The sequence below is a fragment of the Pteropus alecto genome, unplaced genomic scaffold (genome assembly GCF_000325575.1).
Source record: "Pteropus alecto unplaced genomic scaffold, ASM32557v1 scaffold38, whole genome shotgun sequence".
In the NCBI taxonomy this organism is placed as follows: Eukaryota; Metazoa; Chordata; class Mammalia; order Chiroptera; family Pteropodidae; genus Pteropus; species Pteropus alecto.
Window position 1 is genome coordinate 7621549 of NW_006442512.1, and position 20762 is coordinate 7642310.

Sequence of the window (20762 nt, forward strand, 5' to 3'; positions counted from 1 at the left end):
GGATTTATTAAGTCTTAAGCAACAAATCCAATATACAATAGCTAAAGTAGCAGACATGGCTAACCACTAAGAGAATATTCTGCTTTCCCATGAGAGTTACAAATGACATTTCACTATATATAAAACTAGAACAATATTACTATGGATCTAAGAGAAGATAATGAATTCTGAAATATAAGTTACAAAAGTCCAGGTGAGATTAAGTAATTGTGAGGACACAAAAAATCTTGCTGAATACAAAGATTCATTGCTTAAGCCTAATCCTCAGGATAATAGAAAATTAGTGCAATTCATTAAAAAAATGACAAAGGGTCCATTTCTTAAACTTATGTAAAAAAATGTTTAAAGCTTGAGGAGAGCAAAAGAAATAGATCTGCTTGATATAATCTGAATATAAAATATTATCTGCATTTGGAGGAACAATCACCTTGAATACAATGTTGAAACTCCAAAATGATAAAATTACTAATAAATGGTTTTATCATCAAAATAGATATTAGTGAATTCCAAAATGCATGAAATCATCCCAATATAATAACAAATTGATATTACTATATTTCGACAAAGTATTTTTATTTTAAAAAATGCGTAATTGTCCAATTAATCAGGAAAGTTCTGAGTTACAAATTAACAACCATGTAATTTAGAAACAATGGGGAAAGAAACAACTACTTGATTAAATGTAAGTATAGATATACAATAAATGTTGAATGAAAACTATATTTGTTATCAAAAATCGCTGATGAGTTAGTCCTTCAATACAAATGGGCTAATTATAACTGTAATGTAGATAAAAGAGAAGTAGAGAAACTGAACTTTAAAGTATTTACTACGTACCCATCACTGTTACATCACAACTTTATTTACATATCTCAACGTATATTTTATGGAACTCATGGCTCAGAGGTCAATATCCTGGCCTAAGTCAAATACTAGTAGGTTTTGGTTTCAAAATCAGGTGTGATTGATTTAATAGCATGTTCTGAGGGGGAAGAAAAGTGGAGGTGATAGGATCGGAATGATAAGAAGAGGACTAATTTCAAAGGTAGTAAGTTTTCCGTGAAACTACAGAAAGCAGACAGAATGGGGAGAGCCATCAAACAGTACAATTCTCTCAGGAAAAATTAAATCAATTCTTGGCCACAGAAAAAAAGAATACAAATATCCTGGCAGCTCTACACACCAGTTATCTAATATAGAAACAACTTAGGCAGGGATTTAAAATATTACCAAATCGCTGAGGGCTACGGCTGGAAGCATCAATCGAATGAGGCATAAAAATGCCTCATAGTTGAGCCTAGGGACTCTTTATAAAATAAACTGGTTAAAACATAGCTAGAAATCACCAAATAGCTTAGATATCCTTTAGCAAAGCTCAAGGCAATGAAAGAGTTGACTGTGTTCAGATCTTGAATATCTTGACATCTCCAAAATATTCAAGTAGTTAAGGCTGGCAATTTAAAGACATAGAATGACCTTAAAATGCAAGTCAGCTAGAGAAGGAAAAACCTTCTACTTTTCTGAATAATTGTCTTCTTCATGCCACTTATTGCCTCTGAACATTCCTTATGAAATTGAGTTAACTTTATGCATGTTAACATTCTCAACTCAGTCTACTAGTCATAATCTTCATAATATATAGTGGATCAAAAGAATGTTCTACATTTGGAAAACAGCTTTTACTTATGCCATCTAAACATAGCTGTTTGAATGAGAAAAATTAATAGCTTTTTAATCTATGCTATATCATATGACTTAAGGGCATAATTGATTAGAAATATAATTTTAAATGTTATTTTAGAATTCAAACATATTTATTTAGATAAATACATTCATGCATATGTGAAGTCAAGTACAAAATTAAATGGAAATTATTCTATGATGCTGAAACTTTGTAATATAGTTATGAAATATGGAAGTTTAAATACTGTCTTTAAAGAGGATTATTATCTTTAAAAGCTTTGACTATGAAAATCAGCAATAGACATCAGTATGTTTTTAAGTATGATGTTTCTTCAAATATGGATCCTAGCAGAATCAAATCTAATAAGTTATAGGCACAATTCTTTTTCTCACATAGAAATCTTGTTAATACAGATAAAATTGATTTTCAAAGTGTGTGGATATATCTGTGAAGCTTTCATTTTTTATTCATGGTGAATGATTTGTCTGCAAGTAACAGAGAAGCCAATCAACAGGCAATAAAATATTTTTTATTTCACTTTATGAGAACCCAAAATTAAAGTGCTTACTCTTTCCATTACATAACTCAAAAAATCAGGAATCTGAATAGGTGTCAGTTAAAATTAGCTTTGGAATTAAGGGACAAGAAACCCAAAATTAAAATGAGGTCAAAATATAGGAATTTAATTCTTTATTACATAAAAGCTCAGGTACATGGTCATGGCTTTAAATGTGCTCCACAGAGTTGGTGATCCAGACTTCTTCTATCTTGTTGCACCGTTTTGTCTGGCTTCCATTCCCAATTCCCCTTATAGTCTATAAGCTTTGCTAGAACCATGTTATCTGCTTTCTAGATAACAAGAGAAAAGATGGAGAAAGAAACAATCAGAAGTTGTATAACTTTGGTCAGAACTTAATAACCTGACAGCAACTAATCAAGAAAGGTTGTTACATGTTGCCTTTATTCCAACTAGCCATGAGCACAGCTAACATTGAGAAAATCTGTTATAAAAAAAAAAAGTGTGAAATACTTGTTTCTTCTACAATATTCCTGCAATTTTCTTCTTACTTCCTGAAATATCAAATGCTTGCAACAGCAGCAGCAGCAGTCATATATTGAGAGGATTTCATTCAATTGCAGGAGGCAGGAGAAGCAAGAGCTATATTCACATGCCTATCCCCTTATTATCTAAGAGAAAAATCTTTCCCAGTGCTCCCTCAGGAGACCTCCAATTACAACTCTGGACAGAACTAGGTCACATGCACACCTGTAGCTACAATGACAGTTGTGAAAGCTAGGATCTGTCCAGGAGAATGAAATTAGCTTGAACAATCAAGACCAAGGATAATTAATCCTCTTAGAGTGGGAACATTGGAGTCAAAACAAAGTTAGTGTTTTGTTAGTAAGCAAGACTGAAGAATAGCTATTGACTAAGGAAGGCACAATGTTTGCCATGATGACAATGTTTTCCGTGTGCTATTAAAAACTCGATAACATAATAAAGACAAAATTAAGAACACTTAGCACACATTATCAGTTTTGGAAAGTGGTAATAATGGAGAAAGAGAGAGAGAGAGAGAGGGAGGGAGGGAGGGAGGGAGGGAGGAAGGAAGGAAGGAAGGAAGGAAGGAAGGAGATATTTTTAATAAAAGGCTGAGTCACAGCATAAGACAAACAGAACAAAAGACAAAACAAAATATAGAAACAAATTCATAAGGAAATATAGGATTTGATAAAGGATTCAAGGTTATAATACTTTTTCATAAAGTAGTGTTGGAATAAGTGACAATAAATTTAGGGAAATAATATCTTTTATATCTGTTCCTCATACCATAACCAAATGAGAAAAATAGATTAAAATGATAAACAATAAACATTCTAGAAACACTAACAAAACACAGATAAATTTTTAAAAGAAGATATGCTAACTGTTCTGGTGGAAGTTTTCTCTATGCATAGGTAATCAGAGTCAAGGGAATGCAGTAAATAAATATAAATTATCACACTCTCAGCACTCTATAAGAAAGCTCAAGATAAATCCTGGCAAGAGAGACATCTCATCCTTATTTTTTTTTCCCTAATGATAATAATTTGAATTCTCATCAACTATTTAAAATATATGTGAATAGGTACCTCTTTAAGATTCAAAAGTTTTTTTTTCTTTTTCATCTTAAATGCATATTTCCATTGCATTTACACCACTAAGTTGTATGCTAATACAATATCATTTCATGCTTAAAGTTCTTATATTGAATATCCCATTTTAATTGTCACAAAATATGTATATAAATTAAAATTTAACATTTTGCTATATAAATCTTAATTAAGTTGTTTTTATTCCGGATTGAGTTGTATTATAATTCTTTAGTACATAATTGATTTTAGCACAAATATACTACAAATTTAACAAGAAATTTTAACATGAAATTATTTTTTCAGAATGCATATTTTAATTAGATTTAAAAAGCACTTTTTTCAATTGCTGAAATTATCCATGGATACATAAGAATTATCGTTGGAATATGACAGTTTAAAAGCAATCCTACTGATATTTTTTGTTTTATTATTTGAAGTATTGAAGACATTTGTTTGTATGGATAAGTTCATAGGAATGAAAGGGGTTTTATTTTAACAATGTCACTCATGATTACATGCCAAAATATCAATAGTCTACGATCAAAAATAATTCTTAATTATTAATCAGATGGCAAGTTAAATGGACTACACTTCAGATTTGTGGAAAACAAAGAGCATGAAATAACCTGAATTACAATTTACACCTGCTCTGTTATTAGCTTTAGTCATTGTCTTGATTTGGGGGAGGTGTGATGCTTAATTTTATGTATCAGCTTGACTGGATAAGCACATAATCATTTATCGTATTTGTTATAACCAGAGAGCTGATAAAACATTATTTCTGGGTGTGTCCGTGTGAATATTTCCAGAAGAAATTAGCATTTAAACCATAAGACTGAGCAAAGAAAATTGCCCTCCCCAATGCAGATGGGCATTATCTAATCTGAGGAGAGGCTGGATAGAACAAACATGCAGAGGAAGGGTGAATTTGCTGTCTTTGCTGAGAGACATCCCTCTTCTCCTGTCTTCTGATATCAGCTGTCCTGGTTCTTGGGCCTTAAGATTTGCACTGGGACTTACACTATCAGCTCCCCCACTTAGGCCTTCTGACACTGACTGAATTACACCACAGATTTTTCTAGTTATCTAGGTTGCAGATGACAAATCGTGGAATTTCTTGGCCTCCATAATCATGAGAGCCAAATCCTATTACATATATATATATATATTGTGTTTCTCTAGAGATCCCTGCTAAGGCATCATTACAATCAATCTAAGTATAAAATAATCATAAAATGATTATAACTTATGCCAAAAAGGCACTTGGTTAAATTCATTAGCCATGCAGACTGAGTGAATTAGGTGGGAGAATAACCAAGAAAAACAATATCAACAACCAGAAACAACAACACAAACAAACCTTTTATTAAACTAGGAATTGTACATCCATTTGAAATGGACACTCAGTGGCATTCTGAACTGTGAAACACCAGAAGCATTCCAATTAAAATCTGAAACACTATTACTAACATGTTTCAGTTTTATAATGAAAATTTCCCCAATGAAATCTCACAAAAAGAGAGAAGTGGAGACTCATACTGCTAGAAAGAAGCAATCAAAATTATCATCACTAGCAGATTATATGATTTCTCATTTACTGATAAACTCAAAATGATCAAAATAAAAGAGAAAAAGACCTAACAAGCAATTTCAGCTGGTTTATCAAATGAATAAATTAGCATTTGAATCAACTTAGTAAAGAAGATCACCATCACCAGTGCAGGTGGACAGCAAACAAAAAGGCAGAGGAAGAGCAAATTTACTCTCTACTAGAGGTGCAACAACCATCTTCTCCTGCCCTTTGACCTCAGGTACTCTTGCTTCTCAGGCCTTCAGGTTTGGACTGGAGCTACAACATCGGCTTTCCTGGGCCTCCAGCTTGTAGACTCCAGATTATAAGACATCTAAGCCTCTGTAATCATGTGTGTCAATCCTTCATAGTGCATCTCTTTCTATGTTTCTATATATCTCTCTCTATAAATATATATGTAATCCATAGGTTGTTTTTCTGGAGAATCCTGACTAAAACAGGAGAGATACTCAAAAATGTTCAATCAAGACTTTGCAAATGATCATTTATCGTACTTGCTATTCTTTCTCTTTCTTAGACACATCTTGTTAACTTGATAGACTAAGAAAGGTTTTATTCGTAATTTATTCTCTTTGCTTTTTTGACTTGTTCTCTGCTCTGGCATACTGACTTGTATCGAGTTGTCAGTGGGCTTCCAGGCCTTGCAATTCCTCTCTGGCTTCAGCCCATAGGAAACCCTACCAGATCATTGAAAGGAGAAAAGTGAGTGAAATCAGGGTATTTATTCTCCTGGATCCTTCCCCTTCAAGACTGCCTCAGAGTGTCTGTGTCCATAACCAAAGGTCAGTGCTCATTTACAAGCAGACTTGTCTACAAGATTAACTCTCCTTCCAGGTTTCAATAAACTCTCCCTTCCCTTGTCCCTTCGGTTAAGTGGTAATGACAGCTTCACTGCTGCTTGGCCCTCATTTCCATTTTACTCTGTGTGGTTCCTCTATAACTCCACCGTTCCCCTTTAATTAGTTACTTTGTAAATAAATTATCCTCAGAAATTCTAATTTAGTGTGTCATCTGTTAAATCTTGACTACTACAGAGTTGGAATAATGAAGATATTTTAATTCAGTTATAGTTTTATTAACTTAATATTTTAAATGTTCTTATCTTGAACTTTAAATATTTTCTTCCAGATATTTTGGAACTGCAGATTAAGCTCATTCAATTTATGAAAAATGTCCACAATACAATCCCATTAGCAAAGCCAGTTCTCATTTTCAAACCAAATACCCAGTTCTCTTTGTCACATAAAGTCTGTTTCATTTACCAATTTACATAAATGTGTTATATGTTTTAAGGAATATTAGTAAAAATATTGAGAATCAAATACTGGCACTCATCTTGAAAGACAGGTTAGTGAACATTATGCACTTGAGATTGAAATGTTGTATATCTGATATAATGAGTTTATCCATTTTGAGAATCAGAAAATATATAAATATGCTATTTCTCATTTGTTAATTATAATAGGCTATGCAATGTCTGTAGCTAAAATTTGTCACTTATGAAGAAGCATGATAAAATACATAATGTTCCTTTGATAAACTTGTATGGGTGCATGTATTTTTGGCTTTCAGAATGATTAAATAAGTCAAGAATAAAAATCAGAAATAAATTCATTTCGTTCATTATATACATCATAATCATACTTTCTTATATAATGAAAGAAACAATTATCTATTGCTAAAACTAATAGAGGACTGATAGAATACAATTTGCAAATTAGAGATAGAAGAAATAATATATTTTATGAGTGTAAATAAGATAAGAGTTTCCTGTCATTGGATATATAGCTTTTGATATAATTTAATTGAATAGATTTTAACTTCCTTATTAAATAAGCTGAAACTACAAGTCAAAAAGAAACCTCTCTCTCTCTCTCTCTCTCTCTCACACACACACACACACACACATACACACACACGTTACATTGAGACCTTTTACCTTGCAAAATTTGCTATACAACATCCCAAATACATTTTTAAATATCTTTTTTACTAGACTACATCAATTCTCTAGTTTGAAAGTGCTTCCATTAAGAGGAAGAGTACTGAGAATAGCTTAAAAGAATTGCTTGTGTTTAAATTCCTAGAGTCATAGAGATGGAATATGTTGTTAGCATTCAGTAATGTTTTAATTCTTTTTCTTGAGCTCACAGAACTCTCAAGTGTGATGCATTCCTTACTAGTTGTCAGGGGTCAGAAGAGGTGATATTGTTAAAGGAAATTTGTCATCATACTTACCACTCCCTCTGCCATATATCAGATTCATTATATTGTATAAGAGGTCAAATGTCCCCTTTCAATGAGCATCTTTTGTATGCTTCACATACTTCACTATTAAAAGGCATATTTATGATAGAAACAGACAGTAAGCCCTATGGGTTCAGGGTGCATTAATTAAATCATTAAAAGAAGTTGATTTAGTTTGATGTCTTGAAGGTAGTCAAATAATACATTTTCGTGGTTAATGTAGCCTCAAAAATCTAAGACATCATTTTTAAAAAACTTGCAAGATCACATTTGAAAAGTGTGTAATAAAGGATTTAACCTTAACTGAAGAGAGGTCTGGCCCTTGCCCTCAGTAGTTAGGCAGTGGAAGGTGATCTCCAGGCCCTTAGAATATCCTCTCAGAAAGATTATCTTTACTTACCTGGAGGTCTTTGCCACTGGATGTATAACAGTGTGAATTATGATAAGGACTTTGGGCCATATGCTATCCACTGCATCTTCAGAGAACTGGAGACTAAAGGTCAGCCATGTACAAAGCCAAACGTGGTAAAAACTAAAGCTTGGGAAGAGGGTCCCTGGTTGGCAATATTCTGCATGTACTGCTGCATGTTGATGTCAGGAAGGTAATACATCCTAAAGAAAATGAAAACTTCATGCACAGAACCCTCTCTGACTCTGCCCTATGTGTCTCTTCCGTTGGCTGATTTTAATCTGCATTGTTTCCCTGTAATAAAGTATGCTGTGAATCTAAAAGCTTTCAGTAAGTTCTATAGGTCTTTTTAATAATTTATCAAACATGAGAGTGGCCTTGAGAAACCCTAAATTTGCAACTGGTGTTAGAAGTAAGGACGGTTTTGTGGACGAGCTTCCTAACTTGACGGAAAATATCTCACATATCCCCCCTTTCACATAATCCCCTTGGTGACAATGTACTGCATACAGGACATTAAATGCATGTAAAATGTCCAACTTGGATCCTTAGCATGAAGCTGAGCGTAATAATGAGCTGTCCAGCTACTGAGAGATCATAGGAGATAAGATTTTCTTAGAGCTGTTTTTCCCAAAGGTACCAGCTACTGGGAAAAAAAAAAAGAGGAAACACTGGGTCAGAGAAGATATTGTGGCAACTTCTGCTGTGACTTGTGCTGCTGGTGATTGGGGCATTCACCGGGAGGAGTCAAGCTGAAGAGACATTATGAGCAGAAGGAGCCTGGTAGTCTCTACCATCCCAAGGTGTAAAACAATGACCATCTGGGGAACACGATAAAAATGCCTAGGCTTTAAAATATTTCTTCAAGGAGGAAAACTTGACCCTCCAGTAAACCTAATGGGCTTGGAAATATTGTAGAAAAATTGCAGAAACTTGAGGTTGTAGCCTAGTATTTGGATTTTTATTAGAAGACGTAGTCTGCTAAAAGAGCCCTGTAGTGTTTTTTTTCTAACTGGATTTTACATAAAATAAAAATGCATTCATCCAGAAAATAATTTCCTCCTAAGAATTACAAAGTACTTAACACCTTATAATTAAGCTAAAGTTTAAAATTTATATATATACATATATGAATACACAAATGTTTGAAAACAATCCTAATAAATTAGTAATAATATTTAAGTTACAGTATAAACTGTAATTTACATTTGACAGAATGGTTTAAAAGTCTAGATAAATCAATGTAAGCTTAGCTAAAAAAAACAAAACAGAACTAAGTTCCATTGAAATTACCTTGCTTGCATGACAAATGTGAAGATGTAGCATAGTCTGGTGAGTCGTGTTTAACTATTTATACAATAATTGGTTTTTAGTAAGAAGCAGTTTACTTTGAGCTAAGAGTGAGTATCAAAATGCTCTGTCAACAATAAAGAATAGGGCTTTAGTACTGTGAGAGAAGTTAAGGAAATAATGGAAGAAAATGTATTAAAATATATGGATTTTAAATATGTAATATTAATTCAGGCAACACATATTTAATCAGTTTACTGTTTAAAGATCCTGTGACAGTGAATTTCTGATCATTATTTTTATATAATAAGATACATTTGTACGCTGTGTCCCTGATAGACTTCAAAAATGTATAGGCATGCAAATGAAAGTTATCTCAGCTTATTACCCAAGAATTCTCAGAGTATCGAAGTTGAGGAGAGAAAATTAGCCACTGAACATGGTACTCAAGGACCTGTCATGGGAGAAAAAAATGAGAATACATTGGTAACAATGAACAATAATTGCTCTCTGATTGTAAGTAAGCTAAGCCTATTTCATAGGCTGCGTCACAGAAAAAAAAAGCTAGTGTCAAATATGATATTTGATCAAATTGGTGAATTACATGAAGCACTATTTAGTTGTACGATCTGACCTTTCTACCACTCTCCAGTGGCAGGAAGGGGGTGGAGATGAGGAGTTTGTATTTGCATATTTAGAAGCTTTCAGAGAAAATTGTCTTTAAAAATGAAAAGATAAAATTAAGAGCTGTGTATGTTTCTATGATGCTAGAGATTACAGCTACCTTCCTTTGGCTTCTGGAAGTTGGCTTATTTTAACTGCAAGGTTGTAACTTGGCATGATACATGTTTCTGAATGGGTATAATAGATTTTTGCAATGTTCTCATACTTAGAGATGTTGTGAATGACAAATAGAATGACAAGGATGGTTAAATAATAGCTCACCAAAAACATTCAAGGCAACCAACTGGTAAAGAAATGTGACCCAATATTTCAACGTGGTTCGTAAATCATTGCACTTTAGCAGTGGATTGTGGGGGCTTGTGGTGGAGGAAGAAAAAGAATAGGAGACTGATAACACAGAGACCAGAAATAATAAAGCTATAGGCATTTCAAGTGATTTAAATAACTCCCTTTCATCAAATTTCACCTGTGTATACGAGGCAGTGTTGTTTAACATAACAGAAGTAACTTTATTATTGCAGGTTCTTTCAGAGAGAGGTAAAGCTGAGCACTTCTCCAAGCAGCCTTATCTCTGTGAAGCAGCAGCTCTGAGAACATAGGCGCTCCATCTGGGTTATAGTCTCTGATCTTAGCAGCTGAGGAACAATTGAAGTGATAGACTCCTAACCTCTAGGGAGCTGAAGCAATCAGACAGCAAAGAAATAAACACTCAGCAGAAGTAACTCATTGCATCATCACTGTTTACCTACCCAGAGTTCTTTGGAAATTATACATTATCAGTTTCAAATCATATGCTTTAAGTTACCTGATGTTTGAAGGTGTTGTAGTATTTGGCTGGTAGCCTGAATGTTAGTGAGTTATAGATTCCAAGTGTTTTATGAATATTGTGCCTTTGATGTTTGTTTCATTTCATAATAATGGATGCTTGTGTTATTTAATGTATTGCATTTTGCACAATTCGCTCTATGTGAGCAAGCATGATGTTTACGTAAATGTTGTAAATAGAAAAAACTTTCGAAGAATTCTGTTTTAAATTGTTTAGTTGTTATTATTGCTTTAATGAGCAGTTTTTGTTTTTGTTTTTGTTTTTTCCTACTGTTTGCTCTGCTTAATGGAAAAGAGGAGCAGGTGTTTTTTTCTTCACACTTAACTAGTCTGATAAAACATCCAAGCTGGAACAGTGAGAGAATATAGAATCACTTGGGATTGATCAGGGGTCTGTACAATTCTTTTAGATATTCATTTTACTGATGTTTATGAGACATATAAAAATAGTCAATACTTTTTAATCTGTTTCCCATTTGCCCCAAGAATATTCACCAGCAACACTTGTGGCTACAGTGATTACCTTGAGATAACTTATGGATTACAGTCCTAACCTTACCCCAAAGTTTGCCATGAAATATTTTACTTTTATTATTATTTTCGCATCGCTCTACTATATTGGTAGTCTTTGGAAACAGAGGACATCATTCTATTTATAGCATGCTGTTTTTAGTAGTAGTATTTCCATTTACAAAACACAGTAATTCTTTATTGCAGAAAAATGTCAAATCCTAGAAAATGTAGCATTCCTAAGAGTGATGCTAAGATCGTTCTCGAACAGTTGTTAGCCAAAGATTCATTTGATGAATCTGATTTATGTATACATTTCTGTTACATTAGGGTTAGAGATAGGTTCTATTTAGAAATAACTCCAAGGACAGTTTTTATATTTTATTTTCACATTGAAAACCAGTCAGATTTTCTTCAGCCTCAAAGAGCGTGTTTATGTAAAACTAACGCTGGCAGCGAGCTGCTCTTTTTCTTTTTCTTTTTCCTAAATGGGAAATGGGTTAAAGAATGCAGATTGATATTATGTGATATAAAAATTCTGCTTTCCAAATCATGAAAAATTGATGAGTTAATAAAAGAGAGAGATAATTGTAAACTACGGGTTGGTGACGGTGAATAAAGGATTTAGAAGAGCATGTTAACAATGTGATATGTCAAGCCTTTCCTCCAGCTGGTATGCATATCACACTGGCTTCCCTCCATGTGCTAGCTGTGTGACCTTGGGTGAGTTCATTATAATTGTATATCTCCCAGTTTCCTCATATAAAAATATGCATAAGGAGATAAATAGGCCTTTGTGAGGAGTAAATGAGATAACCCATATTAACAGCCTAGAATCACACCTGACACATGGTAAGTGCTTAGAAAATGCTAGCTATTATCTCCACCCAAATTTCCTTCCTAAAAGTCACCAAAAAAGAAAAAAAACAACTTATCTAAATTATAAATCCAGCCATTCTAATTCTAGAGATTTAGTCACTGGAAAATGTCTATTTTGTTCAGTAAAGTCTGTTGTGCTGTTCATAATAATTGCATATAACACCTAGCAGTCTGTGTTCCTTCTAGTTTTCAATGACAATCTTGCAAGTTTCAGAGAGTATAACACAATATTCATGAGAGAAATAAAATTTATGCTCAAATTAGAAAACATTTGGCAGATGAAGAGACTTTTGAAGTCTTTTGTAGTGTTGGCACACATTGCCTATTTTGGATTTAATTAAGACTTCAAAAATTTAATTTTCTTAGAAGTAGTCTTCTTAATGTTCACATCCAGATACATTATTTTTATAAATAAAACTCTTTGCCTTGTAGGGTAGCAGAATATTCCACCCCAACATATGCCACTTTGGCATAAGGATAATTTCGAGCTGAAGGCAATTGAAAAGAAGCAGATAAAAGAAAAGCTCTCTGATTTGTTCTATATACCTAAAACAGGCCATAAATTTGCAAAGGGGTCCCCCTTCCCCCTCTGCCCTGAAGGACAGATGTTAATTACAAGAGATAACTTTAGACCCTTATCAACCTATTGAATGAACAAGAGGAATCTCTAACAAACCTTGCTAAAACTAACCCTTATCTACTATTAGTTTTCCATTTCCCTGTATTTGTCTTCCCATAATTTGCCACCATAGAAACTCAAAGTTATTTTCCTTCTCTTTTTACTTCTCTAAAAATTTATTGTTCTTAAAGTGCTATTAAGCCCAAGTCCTAACCATCCCTTGGAGTTACTAATCTCTTGGTAGTCTTATATATATGCATGATGCACATGCTAATAAACTTGTTTTTCTCATGTTAATCTGTCTCTGGTCAGTTCAATTACAGGATCCTAGCTGGAGAACCTAGGAGGGTGAAAGGAAAATAATTTTTTATCCTCCACATTCTTTTTGGGAAAAGTTTGGTGTTTGTAGTGTGTTATATTCTAAAACCATCTTAATTCCTAGTTCAAGAAAAGGTCATTGTTGCAAAATTTTAAAGGGTTATAGTAGGGCTTTATTTGTTCACCCGTTAGTTGATACTTGAGATTTAATATTTAGTGTTTTATTTTATCTAGCAAAACTTTGATTTTTGTAAAAGATCAACTCTTTCTGTGCAGAATATGTAGAGCCTAATCAGCTGATTTCGGCCTCGTATACTTCAGTAACTGAGTTTATGCCACAAATTCTTTGAATGTTTAGAGATGTTAAAAAGGTATAATGCCAATGAAAAAATGATTGTTGATGAGTAGGAACGAGGCATATTGAGAAACAAAGTATTACATAATGGGAATCCAAAGTACTAGAAAACATCTTCGCCTAATTCGTAATTCTCTAGGATTTGCCCTTCTGTATTTAGAGTCAGGTTGGGGAAAGGAGACCCCAGAGGCTACTGCAGAGGGACAGTGCTAGGACAGGAATGAAGTCCCATAAATTTAGGCACAAATAGAGGTACGGAGGAAACCAGGGACAAGAATAAAGCTCTACATTAATGCCATGCCGAGCCAGGTCTGAGCCTGAATGCAAAAGGAAAAATGTGCTCCCCAAAATATCAAATTCCACTTGTTGAACCAAGTGGAAAAAGTTAATAAAAGCTCTACAATAAAAGAAAAAAAGGTATAACTAGATATAACACTCTATATTGCCCAATCAGTTCTTATGCTATTTAACAGCCCTCATTAATCCACCTCATGTGACATAACAGAATTGAGGCCCTGGCTGGAACTGGGCGGGGAAGCGGGGGTGTTGGAGGGTGCTCATTAGAAATAGCTATTCCTCTTGCATAAAACGGGGTCTTAAAACAAATTACAGCCTGTCTTTATTAACAATATTGTTCACCAAACATTTTTTTGCATAACATATTTATAAAATATTGCATTAAACTATCATTTAACTGCCAAATATTTTAGTGCTCCCTTACATTTTAAACTGAGGCAAGTACCTCACTTGTCTCACTCTAATCATGGCCCTGCTGCTCATATACAAATTTCCAGCTCAGGAGAAGGACTAAGCAATTATATATTTTGTGACAATTATATAACAATGATGCAAATAGAATTTTAGAATGTGTGATTCTTTCTCATCTTTTTATTTTTTATTGTGTTTCTCATCTTTTTATTTTTTATTGTGTTTCCGCATTGATTAGGACCTCTATTACCATGCTGATTAAAACAGTGACATTCTTTCTTTTTCTCATATTAATATAGGAATTTCTCATATTCCTATATTAAAGGAAATAGTTCTAACATTTCATCATTATGATTCATTATTATTGTAGGATATTGTTAGTTTTTCAGTTTATAAGGCTATGGAAGTCGATTATTATTTGGCTAACAGTTTTTATCAGATATATGTGCCAAATTTTATTAATTGCATTTTCTTCAACTATAACTGATATTTATTTTTAATTTGTTATTATAATATAATTTACATTAATTGATTCTCTAATGTTAAACTATCCTATCATTGTTTTGGATCACTGTTGATTCAATTTCTCTATATTACATTTAGAATTTTTCCTTCTAATAAGCTTATTTCCTTTTATCATATTATCGTGTGATATTTATATCAATGTTATACTGACTCAAAAGGAGTTAGGAAGAATTCTTTCATTCTGTCCTTGGAATTTTGTATAAAATTTAAATAATTTATTTCTTAAAATTTTGATAGACTTCACTATAAAACCTTTGACCCTCTTGTTTTCTTAATGGCCAGATCTTTAAATTCTGGTTCTACTACTTTAAGACATTTGAATTCTTTGTAAATTTTGTAAAGTTACGTTTGTCTACGTATTTGTTCATTTGTTTCTGTTTTGAATTTTTTAGCAAAGATTTTCATGATTGTATTTCTTCTGTCTATTTTGCAAATTATACCCTTTAAAAAATAAGTTCATATCAAAATTTAAATTTTTATTGGGATCAAGTTGTTCATAATATCCTCTTATATTTTGAACACCTTCAGGATCTATAATGACATCCTTTTTCATTCTTGATATTTTAATTTTGTGCTTTCTATATTTGTTGATCAGTCTTGCTAGAGGACTATCACTTTGATTAGCCATTTCAAAGAGTTGCCTTTTTGATTCTCACTTTTTTTTGTTTTCGTTTTTGACTTTACGAATCATGGTCCCTGGGAAGTAGACTCCAGGTGAAATTTAGCATAGAAGGTGATTAGATAGTGTTCTTGGAATTAATGCCCGCATGGGAAGGGAAAGGATTGAAAATCAGAGAAGCTGGCTTTTTACTCTTTCACAAGACAGACTCAGTCAGTCCCACAGAGAGTTCTGCAACTGGTGTAGCTTTTTAGAGTTTTTCTGAGTTAATGTGGCTGGGCCAGGACTTCGTACTCCTTCATTCCTTGCTGTTGAATACTTCAAGGAAGGGGGAAGAACTTTTAGCGAGTCAGTTTTACCAGGCAGCAGTACTCGAACAGCTCACAGAATATTAATTAGTTTAGTAAATAGGTGATGAAGCACAATATCCACCTTAGAATATCCACTTTTAGAATTCATTCTATTCAAATCCACTTCCACATATGTGTTGGGAACAGCAACTTCATATTCTAGTGTGCTTTTAGTGTTTTTTTCTTTTTCTTTTTTTTTTTCTGTTGGAAACATAAGAGGAAGGAACCACAGCCACCAATTTTGCAGCAGAGCTTGAGGCTGCAGTTGGTACTCAGCATCACCCCCCTTATTATGGACTAAATGTCTGTGTCTCCCCAAAACTTATTTTGAAGCCCTGTCCCTAATGTGATAATATTTGGAGGTGGGGGTCTTTGGGAGATAGTTAGGTTTATATGAGGCAATGAGGTAACCCCATGATGGGATTAGTATCCTAATAGAAAGTGGAAGAGATACCAGAGTGCTCCCTTGTGCTCTCCCCGCTACCCTCCCTCTCTCCATTATATCCAACCTCTATCATATGAGGACATAGCAAGGAGACATATGTCTCCAAACCCAGAAGAGGGCCCTCACTGGGAACAGATTCTGCCAGCACCTTGATTTTGGACTTCTCAGACTTCAGAACTGTGAGAAATAAATGTTTTGTTATTTAAGCCACCCAGTCTATGCTATTTTGTTATAGCAGCCTGAGTTGGTAGAGACACTCCTTGACTACCCATTTGCATTCTCTTAGTCTTAAAAGCACCTCTGTTGATCTAGGTTGCTCAACTTTGGGTTACTCAGACCTTTGTCCATTAGGATTCTGTAGCCTTGGTCGCCATGTCTTTTCAGGCCACAGCTGTTGTATTATTGTTACCGTTGTGGGCGAATTGAACTTCGGTGTCGCCCCAATGGCAGGATGGGTTGTATAACGGCACAGAAGCATAATTGACATTTTCTTCAGTTCTTCCTCATTGATGCAGTGAAGAATCACAGTTCAATGAGATTTAGGAAAGATTTATTAAAAGTGTTAAGTAGCTAGTCAGATATGAGTGACAGGGGAACAAAGATACAGGGGCCCAGTCTAGAGACTGCCCAAAGAACACCCCAATGGTACTAGAATTCTGAGTACGCACATGCGCACTAGGCAAAGAGTTATACAGCAGCCAAGTGTCAATCAAAATGACCTCACTTGCCAATCACCCAGTAATGCCTTTGGAACCACCCATCATGGCCCATATATAATGTAGACATTCCCACTTCTGGGTCCTTCTGTGGCCTTTTTGTGGCCCCTATGTGTTGGTTATTGTGGTTTCAGCACTCTGTTACAGTTCTTTGGTGGGACCATGTGCCTCCTTGGGGCATGCTTTGTCTTTCTAAAATATACTTTTAATAAATCTTTTCTAAATCTCACCGACCTGTGATTCTTCACTGCATCAATGAGGAAGAGGTGAGGAAAATGCTAATTACACTTTTGGGTTGTTATTCCTCTCCCTGCCCCGTGCCATTAAGGTGACACCGAATTGCGATCGGCCTCAATGGTAACGAAGGTATATTTAGAAAGACAAAGCACACTCCAAGAATTCACATGATTTAAGTTAAGAGAGAGCTGTAACAATCCCTTAGAAGTGATGGGTGGTTCCAAAGGCATCCTTAGGTGATTGGCAAGTGAGGTCATTTTCATTGACACTTGGCTGCTATGTAACTCTGCCTAGTACACATGTGCTTACCCATAATTCTATTACCATTGGGATATTCTTTGGGCAGTCTTTAAGCTGGGCCCCTATTCTTTTGTTCCCCTGTCACTCATGTCTGACTGGCTACCTAACATAATTACATTTACTCTCAAAATTGAGCAAAGGATTAATAAGAGACACCCAAGAGAATTATCTAATGTTAAACATATTCCTTTTTGTTCTCATCTTGTACAAGAGCTCTACCTTTTCCTGAGGTTTAGTCAATTAGCCTCATCGGTATGTTGACTTCTCATCTGGCCCCTTGGGGAAAAACATAATTGACTGAAGTACTCAGGAAGAAGCCATAGGTTAAGTTCACTGGTATTTTTGTTGTGTCCTTGGGTAAATACAGTTCTACCTTTGTAAATCAGAACTTCTACACACAGAGTCCAGAAACATGGATCTTGGAAGCTCAGACTCCCCCGCTGAGTAACTGGGGTAATGTTAAGTGAGTTATTGTTATTACTAAGACCTTGATTTTCAGATCGAGGCATTCTACCTTTTGGAAACACAACATCGTTATATGGTTGTTGATTTAGAATAATTACGAATCCTAGAAAATGACATCTCATCTTTATATGGTCTCAAGTCTGAGCTAAACACCTCACCGGAAACTTTAATTGGCATGCCATTCTTCTACCAAACCAGCATAAAGTGACTGATTGGTCTCCATGTAGAATGGTGCTATTAGGGGACCTTGATGTTTGTCTCTGCATGTCTGTATAGCATACAGTGGCGATAGATTAGTGTTAGAGAGAGGGAGACCATACTACTGAAATAATGCACAGACTCCCTCACACCACCATGGTTACCATGTTCAGAGGCCTATTATGCCAGCGCTTTGATTACTGTCAACTGAGCAAGTCATTTGTCAATAAGCTTTTATAGTACTTTAATATTTCTTCCATAAGTAGTGTACACTGATGAATGTGAACATTTGTAATAGCTAATAAATGGGTTGAAATAGCATCCTCAGATGTGGAATATGCTGCCTCCTGTATCCAAAAAAAAGACTGGCTTATATTGTGCTTCGTTCTTATTGGTGAGAATTACAATAAGTAATAATATATCTTTTACTTCGTAGATGTCTCATGAAGCCCTAAAACATTGAATTCCTAAATTTCACTAACTTGTCAGAACTTATTCTTTGTAGTATAAGAGAGAGATCAATTTTTTTCTATATTGATATCCAGGTGTTCCAGCACCATTCTTTCTCCACTATGTTACGTTGGCAAATTTTATAAAACCCAACTGACTATATATTCATGCATATATTTCTGGATTATATTCTGTTCCATTAATCCAATATATGTCCTTATGATTAACTCTACTCCCTTCATCACTGCAACCTATAATAAGTCTTAAAATCAGGTACTGTATGTTCTTCAACATTGCTCTTGCTCTTTATTTTTAAAATTACTTTGACTATTTTATATTGTTTGCATTATATAGAAATTTTAGAATCAGCTATTTAATTTCTACAAAATTTCTACTGAGATTTTGATTTATTAAAATTAATATTTATTACATTAACCCACCTAAATATAAAGATGTAGTTTTATTGTTTTCTGGATTATAATGTTTTAGATGAGAAATGTTCTAATATTCTTATTTAGATTCCTCCCTAAGTAACATCATTTTTCTCTAGATGCATTTTTTTTCCAGGTTATGGTTAGGGTCAGCTTGATGCTTTAGAGGTTTGCTTTTGAGTTTTTTAGTGTAGGCTTAGAGGATTCTTTACCTAAGAATTACTTCATTTCCAGTACAAAGGCATGATCTATCTGATGTCTCTACTGGATGTTCTGACTGGTTGGAAAGCAAACATTTCCCAGCCCTGTTTGAGCTCCAGGAATTGTTTGCCTTAAAGCTTCCAGTTTACTATGTTTCCCCCATGCAAGTGCAACTTAGTAATTAGCAGCATATTCAAGGGGACCCCTATGTATGTTCCTGGAGCTCCTCCTTCAGGTACCTTCCTTTCTCTTTAGCAATCTGCTTTACACATTCCACACTCCAGTTTTCTCAGCCTTCTCTTACTCTGATCTCTGTCTCTGCAAATCAGTTAGATTATGCTAGGATTATCCTTCTGGACCACAGCTTAGAAAGAGCTCCCAGGCAGATCTCAGGGCTCACTTTGCTTGTTTCCTTTTCACTTGTAAGGCAGAGTAGATAGACTGGGGTCACCCCCTCCACCTCCATACATAGCTTTGGAAATTTTTCCTTTCTTCAAACCAACCCCTGTTTTAGCTTCGATAGGAGGAGATAAGCCCAAACAGGTCTTTTCCAGCTTAGATGCCATCTTTGGCCAAGGCATAACTGTTGACTAATTATAATAGCATTATAATCTCATCTACATTACAAATATTAAGGCTCTCATCATGCATCTAATGCCATGACAGTTCCAGAAACGCTATGAAAGAAAGAGTGGGGAGACTTTGTGGAAACATGGAGTGAGAAGTGTCCCCAGATCTCTCCCCTTGAAACAACAATAAGCTGAACATCTAAAACTCAACAAAAAACACCCAAACTGCACACCAGCACGTCTGAGTGTGAGATCTGTGCATAAGAGCTACCACAGGTAAGCATGCTGGGTGTCAGGCAGTGGGCTGGGAGAAATAAAGAAGCTGTGTCTCACAGCCACTGGAGCTACTTGTAGGGGAAGGGGGAGGGGGAGAGGAGCAATGAGTTTTATGAATAGCACTGCCTGGGAGTGCTGTAAGCTCGACGCAGCTGGTGGCAGGGCTCAGTCATCAGAATGGAAAGCAGGAAAGTGGGATGGGGCAGCAGAGAAACAAGAACTGATATTTACCAGTTGCTGTTGCAAAACTGAAGCTGAGCCGAAGCCCCCAACTCCCAACACAGAGAGCCCCATACCCCCAAGACTGATCACGTGAAGCCCCGGGGGAATCTGAGTAATTACTGCTGAGATAGTCCCTGACACGGACAGTGACTGAAACTGAGGGTAGTGAGCTTGATTAAATATCTACAAGAAAATAAAGAAGTCATTTTTAATGCTTTATATAAAGCAGAGATCCAAGAGGCTTAGGCGCCACCTACTGAAAACCAAAAGAAAAGCACCTTCTTTGCAACAGCCTAAAGAGAGACCTTTATATAATAAACTTTCTTTCTGGGAAAAAAGCAGAATACACTTCCATTAATGCCCAGGCAGAGAAATAGTTCATTTAAACACCATGAACAACCAAGGTGACAAGGCATCTCAAAAAGAAAGAAAAATCTCTAGAAAGTAAGCTTACAGACATCAAAATATGCAACTTAAATGACAGAGAATTCAGGAAGGTACTT

The 20762-nt window shown here is 34.9% G+C and overlaps 2 pseudogenes; one reads left to right on the forward strand and one right to left on the reverse strand.

The window, feature by feature from the left end:
- Nucleotides 1-19758, reverse strand: part of LOC102896827 — an 89652-nt pseudogene extending 69894 nt beyond the window's left edge.
- A 382-nt stretch (nucleotides 19759-20140) lies between these two features.
- Nucleotides 20141-20762, forward strand: part of LOC107196448 — a 15569-nt pseudogene continuing 14947 nt past the window's right edge.